A 14,423-nucleotide genomic window follows, 5' to 3' on the forward strand; every position below is an offset into this window, starting at 1 on the left:
AGATTAATTTGGATGTGAAATCTGAAACCTTACAAATGAACTTTATACATGTGGTACATTAACATTAATTGTTCTGTCCTGCAGTTTAAATGGGCTTGTTACCCATTGTAACATCTTATGTTTATCATTTGGAAAGTAAATGATTCACCAAGTTAAGGCAGATCTTCCAAATTGCTGACACATTTCATTATACGATGTCACTAAATCATTTTGTAATATCACCGCTGATTTCCCTTAAGTATTGAGAAGCAGTCAAGCTCAAGGTGGTGGATACAAGTTTTCCAACATTCTAATTTTCAGTTGAAATCTTGACTTTTATTATTGGTAGAAAACTATTATCAATTGTTTTCCTCAAAGTGACAGGTTCATTTTGTTGAATTTCAAGAAACATCTACAAACCATGATTTGTCTTGTTATTGTTTCCAGTAAAAATGTATCATGAAAAAAGCATTTAATTTACGTTCTTATAACGTATGTGCTTTTCCTTGAGACAGCTGGCTTAACTTGGTATGTAGCAGAAGAACTTTATGCATACCTCTTTTTTAAAAAAAAAATTGATTTCAGAGAGAGAGAAAAACATCCATGTGAGAAAGAAACATCGATCAGTTTCCCCCAACTGGGGATCAAACCACAACCTGAGCATGTGCCCTGACTGGGAATCTAACCCACCACCTTTTGGTGCTCCAACCATCTGAGCCACAACGGCTAGGATATGCATACCTTTCTTTTCATCAGAAGTGACAAAAATGAAGGTCAAGGATCAAGATTTAATAACATTCATAATTTGTACTGCTTCATCAAGGATATCTTCCATTATTAAAAATGTATTAAATATTAAGTTGATACAATATTTAAAATATATGTAAAATATAAAGACTAATAATACAGTGGATATATAGTATCAGTAAAGAGTATAACATTTGGGCTGTTTGCAATTTAGGGCTGCCTATATATTTAAAGGCTAATATGCAAAGTGTCCCTTCAGGAGTTTGACCTGGAGACCAGGAGTTTGATAGCTTGCTATGATGTGTGCTGACCACCAGGGGGCGGCGCGGATCAAAGGAAGGCCCTGCTGGGCAGCTGGGGAAGGAAGGCCCTGTTGGCAGCAGGAAGGCCCTGTTGGCAGCCGGAAGGCCCTGATCGGCCCTGATTGCTGGCCAGGCCTAGGGATCCTACCGCTGCACGAATTTCATGCACCGGGCCTCTAGTTAATAATAAAGCTATTGTGAAATTTGTGGATAGGTTTTTATGTAAACACTAGAGGCCCAGTGCACGAATTCATGCACCAGTGGGGTCCCTCAGCCTGGCCTGCAGGATTAGGCCAAAATCAGCTCTTTGACATCCCCCAAGGGGTCCTGGATTGCGAGAGGGTGCAGGCCAGGCCGAGGGACCCCACTGGTGCACAATTAGGGCCAGGGAGAGATGCGGGAGGTTGGCCAGCTGGGGAGGGACTGCGGGAGGGCTCCAGTGTGTGTCCGGCCCATCTTGCTCAGTCCCGGTCAGCCAGACTCCAGCAGCAAGCTAACCTGCCAATCAGAGTGTCTTCCCCCTGGTGGTCAGTGTACGTCATAGCAAGTGGTTGAGCAGCCTTAGCATATCATTAGCATATTACGCTTTGATTGGTTGAACGGCCGACCCGTCAACTGGACACTTAGCACATTAGGCTTTTGTTATATAGGATAAGTTTTCTTTTCTCTGGGAAAGTACAATTGCCAGGTTGTTTGACAGACTTTTCCAGAGTGGCTGTACCATTTTCATCAAGGACACTTAAAAGAGAAATTGGCGCCCTAACTGGTTTAGCTCAGTGGATAGAGCCTCGGCCTGCGGACTGAAGGGTCCCAGGTTCGATTCCAGTCAAGGGCATGTACCTTGGTTGTGGGCACATTCCCAGTAGGTGGTGTGCAGGAGGCAGCTGATCGATGCTTCTCTCTCATTGATGTTTCTAACTATCCCTCTCCCTTCCTCTCTGTGAAAAATCAATAAAATATATTTTTTTTAAAAAAGAGAAATTGGCATTGTTTTCCTGTAAGTACATGAAGAATTTGGTTATGCTACAACAGCTTTGATTAGTGCTGAGAGACCAGCAGTTGTACCTGTTACTGCTTTTGCACTGTCAGCGAAAGTGTCAATACAGTGCACAAGGCTATATCAGTATATCAGCTTCTTAGGAACTCCTTAGCATTATTATGAACAATAGTTTTGATCTGCTAGACTTCTTGGAAAGGTCTTACAGACCACTCGGCCCTTCCCTCCTCAGGTTTCCAGACCATACTTTGGGAACCACTGTTAATGACATAATTCTAAATGATGAGGGAAGTGCACATATTTGAGATATTTAAAAAGGACTGTATACAGAGATTTCTCTTAAAAATATGTACTGGATGCTTGTTGTAGTATGTGCTTTCTAGTTTTGGTGGGACTTAATAGCTAAGCCATGGAGAACCACTAGAAAAACAGCCGTTAAGGATTTTCCCTGACACTGTGGCCACGGTTGCTACGAAAAGGGTAAATGTCATGGAAGTGAGTGTGTTCCTAAAACTTCAGTGCTCTGTGCTGGTTTATACTAAAATGCACATATACTAAAATTGGAACGATCCAGAAAAGATTGGCATAGCCCCAGGGCAAATTTGTGAAGTGTTCCATATTTTTTAAAAACCCACAAAAACAACAAAACTTCAGTGCTCTATGCCTGTTTGTATGGTTAGGAAATAGAGCTCTAATTTTTTTTTATTGATTTGAAAGAGAGAGAAACATTGATTTGTTGTGCCACTTATTCGTGCATTCATTGGTTGATTCTTTTATGTGCCCTTACTGGGAATCCAACCCGCAACCTTGGCATATTGGGATAATGCTCTAACTAACTGAGCTACCCTGCCAGGGCTGAGCTCTTAATTTTTTAGTAAACGAATGAAGATTTGTTGGTAGAAAAGATACCTTTCAGTTCTGGTTGTTCTGTGCGCTATAGTCCTAGAGAAAACTATCAGGACTGTGCTGTCCTGACTTGTTTGTTTGTTTATGTATGTATATATGTATTTATTTATAAATCTCATCCCTTTCCTTTGTGGTAGTTCCTTGAACCATCTTCTGGATGGCTTTTTCTGTTGCTAAATGTGGGCACAGGAAGTGAGCTTTCATTTCTGCCCCTCCACTGGGCCAGGGAAACATCAACAGCTACGGATTGGTGATGGGAGAGAAGAGCTTTATTCTGACACTCTTTATTTTCAGTAATGTTGTGCTTGTTCTTCAGATAATCATTTAAATAAACCTTAGTAGAGGTCATGTTTATAGCTAGGGTTGTACTAAACTAGAAGGAAAATTATCCCAGATTTGTTGATTTTATATTTCTTGTAATTATGTTTTAAGCTGTGACTTCCTGCCCACAGGAATATCATCTATATTACATGCTGGACTGTTGACATGTTGTCTTCTAAAACTTTAATTTTTAATGTACTTGAGAGACAAGAGCTGCAAAGCCTGTTGCCACATACTGTGCATTCTCCAACAGCCATGGTTCTATCCCTTCTCGTGCCAGCCTTTCATCTCTCTTATTTGATCTCATCAGACATGTCCACACTGGAGCTGACAGGAGGCAAGGAGCGAGCTTTTCCTGCATATTTTTTTCATGTTGGAACATATTTTGGAGCTTGATGAGTCTACAGTGACATTTAACATAGAGGTTGGGAAGCTGATTAGATAAACCAGAATCTGAATAGCTTGTTCTGTGTGAGGTAAGAAAAGGGTGCTAGGAATTGAGTTTGAATGCCACAGATGGGGTGGGAGACGCAGGACTCAGTGTTAGCATGTGGGGAAGTCTGGAGCCTTACTAGGTTGTCTGAGTCAGGTAAGAGAGTAAGATAAAGGATAAAAAATTTCTACTATATATATATATATATATATATATATATATATATATATATATATAGTAGAAATGTATATATATATCCATACACATCCTCTTTGTACAGAAATGGAATCAAAACCGTACAGTCATGGCCCTGGCTGCTTTGGCTCAGTGGATAGAGCGTTGGCCCACAGACTGAAGGGTTGCGGGTTTGATTCCAGTCAAGGGCAAGTACCTGGGTTGCAGGCTCCATCCCTGGCCCCTGTCAGGGTGCGTGCGGAAGGCAATCAATCAATGTGTGTCTGTCTCTCCCCCTCCCTTTCACTCTCTCTAAAAATCAGTGGAAAAATATCCTCAGGTGAAGATTAACCAAAAAAAAAAAAAAAAAAAAAAATCATACTGTTGTGCAATTGCTGTTTTTTCAGGATTTAAAAAATTGTGGTAAGTTATGTGTAACATAAAATTTACCTTTTCAGTGTATATTCAAGGCATTAAAGTACATTCACATTAAGTATATTCACATCTCCAGAACTTTTTCATCTTCCAAACTGAATCTCTATGCTCAATGAACAACAATTGCCTATTTCTGGCAATTGCTTTTTTTTTAAATTATATATTTTTATTGATTTCAGAGAGGACGGGAGAGGGATCGAGAGAGAGAAACATCAATGATGAGAGAGAATCATTGACTGGCTGCCACCCTACTGGGGGGTGGGGGTAAATCGTGCCCGCAACCCCAGCATGTGCCCTTGGCCGGAATTGAACCTGGGACCCTTCAGTCCGCAGACCGATGCTCTATCCACTGAGCCAAAACAGCTAGCGTGGCAATTGCTTTTTTAACCTCATAAGCTGTCTTTGAGGTTTTCCTATGTGGAATATCTGGGTATCTGTTTTATGTTTTTTAACCTTAGTTTTCATGGCTATGTGGTATTTCACAGTATACATGTGATATAATTTATATAACCAGTCTTTGGTGGACATTTGGGTTCCATTTTTTGTTGTTGTTGCAAACACTTGACCACTTGTGCCAGTGTTTCTGTAGGAGATCCCTGAGTATATAGAGGTGTGTGCATGGATCGTTGGGCCTGTATGCCAATCCCAGCTCTGACTCTTCATTGGCTCTATGGCTTTGCCCTCTCAGCCTCTTTAAAGTTCAGTTTCTTAATTTATAAAGTAATACCACCTGTCTCAGAGAGTTGAGAGAGTTAAATATGAAGGCAAATTAAACATTTCTGAAAGGATACAAATGAAATTGTTAATAATTGTTGCCCCTGAAGAGGGAGTCTAGTAATCTAAGGAGTTCAGGAATCCAGAATGAGACGGAAGTTTTTTATACTGTTTTGATATTTTTTAACCATGTGCACGTAATTTTTAAAGAATTTAACATCATGCCAGGAACCTACTAGATGCTCTGTTAATGTTAATTGTAGTTGTTGGTGTTGATTTTTCCTACCATCCTGCTGCTTTTCTCCAAATTTACAGCTTCTGACATCATCATGTCTGTTAATGGCACTAACATAGTTTTTATTTCATCCTTTCCTTCACTTCCTGTATCCACTTTCTTGCTGAGCTCCTACCTTAGAATTTTCTTTTGAATCCTCTTTCTTACTTTTTTTTTTTTTTTTAAATATATTTTATTGACCTTTTACAGAGAGGAAGGGAGAGAGACAGAGAGTTAGAAACATTGATGAGAGAGAAACATCGATCAGCTGCCTCCTGCACATCTCCCACTGGGGATGTGCCCGCAACCGAGGTACATGCCCTTGACCGGAATCGAACCTGGGACCTCTCAGTCCGCAGGCCGACGCTCTATCCACTGAGCCAAACCGGTCTCGGCTCTTACTCTGTTTTACTGACTTCATTTTCACTCTCATCCTGATTATCTTTTAAGACTGGGAAAGATTTTAGAGAATGCAAAATAAAATCCCATTGCATATTAAACATTTGAAGTGGAACAATAGTTTTTGGTTTGTTCTGTTTTTCATCTATGTTGATAAAGTACAGAGTCTTTTAAAGGGGTTACAGAATTGGTGGTAACATTTACATAGTATATGCTTTATTAACATATACTAGAAATAAAATTAGGGTAACATGAAGATCTAAGAAATCTTCACCTTGCTGCCTTGCTAATATAGTAAGGAAGAAATCGGGAGAATAACAGCGGGTAGGGAATTGCTACCTATTTCTCCACAGCTGGTTCCTCCTCCTCAATGCAGTAGATTCAACAGATTTCTTTTATTAGTACATGCAGGGCACAATGCAGGTGTAGCAATGGAAATTCAAAAGGGGAACGCGCTGAAACCGGTTTGGCTCAGTGGATAGAGCGTCGGCCTGCGGACTGAAAGGTCCCAGGTTCGATTCCGGTCAAGGGCATGTACCTGGGTTGCGGGCACATCCCCAGTAGGAGATGTGCAGGAGGCAGCTGATCGATGTTTCTCTCTCATCGATGTTTCTAACTCTCTATCTCTCTCCCTTCCTCTCTGTAAAAAATCAATAAAATATATTTTAAAAAAAAACAACAAAAACAAAAAACAAAAGGGGAACGAGACATGGTCCCTCCTCTTGAGAATCTTTCAACTTAACTGTTCTATCAATCATATTGGCTCCGGATTCGCATAGAGCACACTTTGGTCATACTATATTTCCTCTCTTCAAAATATTAAGATGACTTCTTATTGACAGTCAAATAAGTCCAAACACCAGAGCTTGGAATTTAAGGCTGTTTGTGGTCTGGCCCCCATCCAGTCTTTATAGCTTCTCACACACTGTTCCTTCAGTCGTTTTGCTAAACTCGAACCCATTTACCATTTTCTGGAAACACCTGATGCTTTCCCATGTCAGTGCTTTTGCTCGTGCTGTTCTCTTGGATTAGACAACTATTTTCTCTGCACTTGGAGCAAAATTGTCGCTTCTTCCATGAAATAACTAATTTCTGGAATATTTATTGAGCCCTTGTTGTGTGCTAGCAAATTGGGGATTCAGAGTTTGTATTTGTTCTGTTTTTGACTTCTTTTTTGGTAGTTATAAACTGCTGTTTTGTATAATAGTTATTAGTTTATATGTCTAATCTTTTCTGCCACATTGTAATCCCTGTAAGTAAAGGAATATCTTAATCACATTTGTTAAATGTCCAAAGAAAAATAAACTGGATTTAAATGCATTTGATTTTTCCTTTTATCCCTTCATTTATTTTAGAGAATTGAAAAGTTCAGAGCTGGCTCTGCTTGGCACCTGTGACATTGTTTGAATAAATTCACAACACTTTGAGTAAGACAAGATTGCTTTCACATTTGGTTTAACTTAACTCTACAGTGTATTACATACTAGTGGCAGAGACCCAACATTCACGGTACATTGGAAAGAAATAAAAATGAAGTTTAGTCATCTCTGTTTAGATTATTTCATTTCACTGCCAAGTCATTCTTTTGAAAACTTGCTTGGTAATAACAAACTTTTATTACCTACTTTGACAAAAAGTACTTTTAAAGTTGTGAAACATCTATGTAGCAAACCTTATCTTCACAGCCACACCATAAAGTAGGTTTTTATGCCCACTTTACAGATGGCGAAACTGAGCTCAGGAGGATAAAAACGCACCAAGTCACACAGTTAATGCCAGAGCTGGGGTTCACATTGAAGTGCCCTGCAGAAATCTGTGTCTTCTCAGTTCATTGTTCAACAAAAGGTTACAGCTCCTTACTTCTTTTCCTAGGTTTCAAGTCTTTCTCTTCACATGCCCAACCAACCTAATGTTTTTTAGCTTACCTCATCTTATTGCCAAGACACATCACAGTCCTCTCTGATGAATGTGGCTTTTCCTTTATTAGGAGGTAGATAGAGGGTTCAGACTCACTATCAAAGCCTCGCTTAAACTCTTCTGTCTTGAAGATGGCTTCCCTGACTGCTTCAACCTCTATTAGTCTTTTCTTTCCTGACCTTATAAAGAACATATCAGATAAGAATAAATTCTTAAATTTAGTATGTATGTACTTGTGTGTAACACACAAACTTCTGTTGTTTTCATTTTGAAATCTTGGCCACACTTGTATATACCAAAGTGGTTTTTACAAACTTGGGGACATGTCCTAGTTCAGTGTGTCCATTGTGTAGACTGTACTGTGGGCCATGGAGCATATAATTACAATATTATGAGGGATTGTACATTGTCTGTGTTGTATTGTAGCTGTTTATATATAAGTACCATAGATGAAGTTAAAAATAGTCTTTTAGATATTTAAATGCAGAAATGTTCATTTGTCACCAGTTATTATAGGCTTATTATTTATTTAAGACTTGAGGAGCAGTCAAATGTTTATTGAGCTCTCTCAGGAGAGGATGTGTGCCAGTCTGGCAGTGTCTCAGAGGCCTGACTGATTTGGACTATTGTGGGGAAATTCAGAAGCAAGGAGAGCAGTACTCTCAGAACATGTCTGCGGACCGCTCATGACATGGCATTCACAGATTGTTCAGCCTCATTATTTCTTGGGGGAATAATGCCATGAAATCTGTAATTTTTAAAAATATATATTTTTAATTGAATTTATTGGGGTGGTACTGGTTAATAAAGTTATATAAGTTTCAGGTGTACAATTCTATAATACATCATCTGTATATTGTATTGTGTGTTAGTATCCTAAGTCAAGTCTCCTTCCATCACCATTATCCCCCCCTTTACCCTCATTTACCTCCCCACCCCCTACTCCTCGGAAAATCATCATACTGTTATCTGTGAGTCTTTTATTTTCTTTGCTTAATCCCTTTACTCTTCTCACCAAGCCCCCAACCTCCTCCCCTCTAACAGCTGTTAGTCTGTTCTCTGTATCTCTGAGTCTGTTTCTTTTCTTTTTTTTTTTTTTAATATATTTTATTGATTTTTACAGAGAGGAAGGGAGAGAAGTAGAGAGTTAGAAACCTCGAAGAGAGAGAAACACCGATCAGCTGCCTCCTGCACACCCCCCACCGGGGATGTGCCCACAACCAAGGTACATGCCCTTGACTGGAATCGAACCTGGGACCCCTGAGTCCGCAGACCGACACTCTATCCACTGAGCCAAACCGGCCAGGGCTCTTTTCTTTTTTTTAATCAACTCAGTATATTTTTTACAGCTGAGGAGTATTCCATTGCTGGTGAGGATGTAAAGAAAGGGGAACCTTTTTGCACTATTGGTGGGAATGCAGATTGATGCAGCTCCTGTGGAAAATAGATGGAGTTAACTAAAAATAAACTGAACTGCCTTATGACCCAGTGATCCCACCTCTAGGAATATATCCAAATAAACCCAAAACACTAATTCAAAAGAACATATGCACCTCTTATGTTCATTGCAGCATTATTTACAAGTAGTGGCCGGTGCACAAAATTCATGCACATTAAAAGGGAATTAATTAGAGGAAATATTTTAATATTGCTATTTGCCCTTTCTCTATAACAGAAGTGTCAGAGATGAAAGAAAATTAGTAAAATGTATATGGAAATCTTCCTCCTGTCAGAGTCTGGGGCACACCACAGGACCCAGAGTCAAGTCCCTGCCTACCCGCGTGCACCTCAAAATCGCGCGAGACCCAGACCCAGCCGGCCCCACCCCCATTGGGCGAGATCCAGACCCGACTGGCCCCACCCCCGTCAAGCCCCACCAGGTGGGGGCATGCAGCCTCAGGACCCCGGTCAAGCCCCGCTGGGTGGGGAGCACAGCCTCAGGGCTCCCGGCGCACCCTCAGGTCCCCTGGCCTGGGGCAGGGGGCGTGGCTTCAGGTCCCCTGGCCCGGGGCGGGAGTGTGTGGCCTGAGGTGCCCTTTCAAGCCCTGCCGGGCAAGGGGCGCAGCCTCAGGTCCCCTGTCAAGTCCCGCCGGGAGGCGGGGGGGCGCGGCCTCAGGTCCCCCCGCCTGGTGCCAGGGTGTGGGGGTGTGGCCTGAGGTCCCCTGGCTTGGCACCGGGGCGGGGTGGGGGGGCAGCCTCAGGTCCCCAGCCCCAGCCCAGCACCACACAGGTCCCTGCTGATAGCTTGTTATGGCTCTTTACCGGAACCCCGCCTCCACTGTGGGTGCAGCCATCTTGTGACAGCATGATGGGGTGAGGGTCAATTTGCATATTACCTCTTTATTATATAGGATAGCCAAGGTTGGGAAACAGCCCAAATACCCATCAGTAGATGAGTGGATAAAAAAGCTGTGGTACATTTACACAATGGAGTATTACGTGGCTGTAAAAAAGAGGAACTCTACCCTTTGGGACAGCATGGATGGACCTGGAGATTATTATGCTAAGCGCATTAAGCCAGTCAGAGAAGGACAAATATCACATGATCTCACTTATATGTGGAATCTAAAGAACAAAATAGGACCAGAGGCATGGATACATGGAACAGACTGACAGATCTCAGAGGGGAGAAGTGTGGGGAGGATGAGAAGAGATCAACCAAAGAACCTATAGGTATAGCGCATGGACACAGGCAATTATGCGGTGAAAGCTGGGAGGGGGGCAGGGTGGAAAGAGGCAAAGGGAAGGGAAAATGGGGGATATCTGTAATAGAGTCAATAATTTAAAAAAATTTTTTTTGTATGGGGGGGAAAAAGCTGTGGTACATTTACATAAGGGAATACTTCTCAAATGTAGAAATATATACTCTAAAATTTCCTGTTATGGATAACTTAAGACATATACAAAAATAGAATAATGTAGGCCTATGTGTTACTATTTAGCTTCAATAATTATTGACTCAGAGCCAGTCTTTTTTCACTTTTCTCTCCCTGTTGCATATTATAAAGATTTTAATATGTATTCTTAAAAGATAACGACTCTTCTAAAAATTTTTAAAACATAACTACATCATTATCACAACTAAAAAGATTACTAATAATTCCTTGATATCATCAACTACCCGGTTGGTGTTCAATTTTCCGTTTATCTCATCTCCATTTTATGTTATAACTAGAGGCCTGGTGCACTGGGGAAGGGGGATCCCTTAGCCCAGCCTGCGCCCTCTTGCAGTCCAGGACCCCTCAGGGGATGTCCACCTGGGGATCAGGCCTAAGCCGCCAGTCAGACATCCCTCTCACAGTCCGGGGCTCTAGAAATCTGGAACTCGTCACTCCTTACGGCCTGCCTGCAGTGGAGGCGGGAGAGGCTTCCACCATCGCTGCTGCGCTTGTCTGCCGTGAGCCGGTTGAGTGGCACTCACTTTGTGGGAGTGCACTGACCACCAGGGGCCAGCTCCTGTGTTGAGCGTCTGTCTCTTTGTGGTCAGTGCATATCATAGTGACCGATCGTTCTGCCATTCGGTCGATTTGCATACTAGTCTTTTATTGTATAGGATTTTTCCAAATTGGGATCTAAATAAGGTTGACACATTTTGATAGCTTGATGAGTCTTTTTATTCCTTCTAGCAAATAGGTACTCCTTCCGTCCTCCCCCCTCCTTCATCCCCATTTTGTTGTTGTTGAAGAAACTGGGTTGTTTGTCTTGAAGCATTTCCTACAGTCTGGATTTGGCAGATTGCATCCTAAGGGTATATATAGTTTAACATTTTGTTTTGCTTTTTATGTAGCCAATAAATTGGTATTTGAATCTAAAGAAGCAGTTTTCAAACTTCTTTTTTTAAAAATATATTTTATTGATTTTTTACAGAGAGGAAGGGAGAGGGATAGAGAGTTAGAAACATCGATGAGAGAGAGAAACATTGATCAGCTGCCTCCTGCACACTCCCTACTGGGGATGTGCCCGCAACCAAGGTACACGCCCTTGACCGGAATCGAACCTGGGACCTTCCAGTCCGCAGGCCGATGCTCTATCCAGTGAGCCAAACCTGTTAACGGCAGTTTTCAAACTTTTTGGTCTCAGGATCATTTTACACTCTTAACAATTATTGAGGACCCTGAAGAACTTATTGATATTTGCTGTATTTGAAATTTAATAAACCTGCTTTTGTATGTTAACATAAATAATAGTTTATAATTATTTTCCAAAAGAAAAAAATTACTGAGAAGTGCTTTGAGTATTTATTTTTCAAATCTGTTTTATGTCTCTTTTTTAAAAAAATATATTTTAGTGATTTTTTTACAGAGAGGAAGGGAGAGGAATAGAGAGTTAGAAATACCGATGAGAGAGAAACATCGATCAGCTGCCTCCTGCACACCCTATACTGGGGACTGCCCACAACCAAGGTACATGCCCTTAACTGGAATTGAACCTGGGACCCTTCAGTTCGCAGGCCGACGCTTTATCCACTGAGCCAAACTGGTCAGGGCTATTTTATGTCTTCCTGGAAATTAGCTGGCATTTAGTCTTTGTACTATTTCATGTCATGTACTTTCTGAAAAACTCCATTGTGCACTTGTGAGAGAATGAGAATAAATAAGACAAATATATTGTAATATCTTAATGTTATAAAAATAGTTTTGACTTCCAAGTCTATCAGTAGTTTGCTCCTTGGATCTAAAGATCTGATAAGATTCTCATTACTGGCCCTGGCCTGTTTGGCTCAGTAGAGAGAGCGTCGGCCTACGGACTGAAGGGCCCCAGGTTCGATTTAGGCCAAGGGCACATGCCTGGGTTGCGGGCTCAATCCCCAGTAGGGGGTGTGCAGGAGGCAGCCGATCAATGATTCTCTCTCATCATGATGTTTCTATCTCTCTCTCCCTCTCCCTTCCTCTCTGAAATCAATCAATAAATATATTTTTTTTAAAAAGATTTTCATTACTACATGATAGATGGCATTGGGTTCTTCCATTAGGAGGTACATAATGTCTGGTTTTGTCTCTTTTTGTGATTTCAACAGCTGTTGATAATCAGTGCTCTAGATCAGAGGTTGACAAACATTTTACCTAACGGGCCAGATAGTAAATATTTTCAGCTTAGGTTATAGGGTCTCTGTCACAACTACTCAACTGTGCTGTTGTAGCATGAATGCAGCCAAAGACAATATATAATTAAATGAGCATGACTGCATTCTAATAAGATTTTAATTGTAGACTCTGAAATTTGAATTGCATATAATTTTCATATCACAAAATATTATTTTTTTATCTCCCTTCCTCCCAACATTTAAAATGTAAGATCCCGGAGGAGAATATGGATCAGATCAGATGTACACTTTCCTACTTCTCCCACTAGTATAACTAAAACACTGGACATTATTTGTAACCCTAGATTACAAAGTAGCAGTTAGCCTGACTTCCTGTGTGCTTCCACACTTACTGATAGTGTAGTTGAACTTTTTATGTTGCTGGGAAGTAGGCCAAGTCATATTCCAGGATGGTGGACAACCAGGCGGGACTTTTGTGGGAATGGCCAGTGTTTTATACTTCATCATTGAAGGCCCGGTGTCGGGGAAAGGGTGGAAATTGATGAGGTTGAGATAATAGAACATGATGATGAGAGAATATTCAGCTAAGGTTAGCTTGACCTGCTGGCTCCAGTTGGTTGGACATCCTCTCCAGTAGTAATTCTCTCAGTCCTGGGCTCAAAGAGACAATGCAGAAGCAGTCAGATAAAAATGATGAGTGTCGAGCCCATAATTAAAAAAGGGACCTTTGGCACTTTGAATTATGCCATCTATCCACCTTAGATTTATATTTGATATTTTAGAATCTTAAAGCATATGAATATAGGTTAGATTTAGCCTGATTCCTCAGGCTTGAGTTGAATGCCTCTGTTATTCTAATTGGACATTTTTCTTTCTTCTTCCCCCCCCCCCCCCCCTTTTTAGGGTTGGTTTAGGGCAGTGATGGCGAACCTATGATACGTGTGTCAGAGGTGACATGCGAACTCATTTTTTTGGTTGATTTTTCTTTGTTAAATGGCATTTAAATATATAAAGTAAATATCAAAAATATAAGTCTTTGTTTTACTATGGTGGCAAATATCAAAACATTTCTATATGTGACATGGCACCAGAGTTAAGTTAAGGTTTTTCAAAATGCTGACACGCTGAGCTCAAAAGGTTCACCATCACTGGTTTAGGGTTAGGTTTAGGACTAGGTCTAGGATTAGGTTTAAGATTAGGATTAGGGCTAGGTTTAGGACTAGTGCTAGAGTTAGAGTTATGTCATTGAACATTTTAGACATTCTGATATTCAGAGAGTGTGTGGGAAATGTCCAAAACATCACAGGTTGATGTCATTGCCAACAAGAGAATACACTGATTCCTTTGAGATTTTATGGATTGCTGTCAGAATAATCCTTTTTTTGGGAATACAATGTAGATCTTGTCATGGTGAAGCATGTTTTGGGAAGTAAAGAGTAGTTTTTATTAGAATCTTGAGATGGAGTAATTCATCTACCAAATGAGCAGCCTTTTGTCTTAGGGGTCTGTGTAACTATATGTTTTTATAATAGCTATGAGGCCTTTATAAACATGGCTAGAGACTAGTTTACTCTTTTTTAAAACTAGTTGAAGAAAGTAAGAGCTTTGGGAATAGCCCATTACATCTGGAAAGTTCCATTAGCACTTAGCTCATTTTAGGTGATTGAATATATTTACATGATTGAGAATCATGATGAAAAAATGTGTTTAAAATCTTTAAGATATATGTGTAGGAAACAGGTTATCTGTTTTATAAGATGGACCAGAATTACAATGATGTT

At 40.7% G+C, this 14,423-nt stretch overlaps 1 protein-coding gene and 1 pseudogene across 3 annotated transcripts in view; both read left to right on the top strand.

Moving 5' to 3' along the window:
• The window catches only part of LIMS1 (LIM zinc finger domain containing 1), a 143,028-nt gene that overhangs the window by 855 nt on the left and 127,750 nt on the right, over positions 1-14,423 (top strand). The gene's annotated exons all lie outside the window — the stretch shown is intronic.
• On the top strand, positions 2,551-2,649 carry LOC132232112 (U6 spliceosomal RNA; annotated as a pseudogene).

The sequence above is a fragment of the Myotis daubentonii genome, chromosome 3 (genome assembly GCF_963259705.1).
Source record: "Myotis daubentonii chromosome 3, mMyoDau2.1, whole genome shotgun sequence".
NCBI classification, from domain to species: Eukaryota; Metazoa; Chordata; class Mammalia; order Chiroptera; family Vespertilionidae; genus Myotis; species Myotis daubentonii.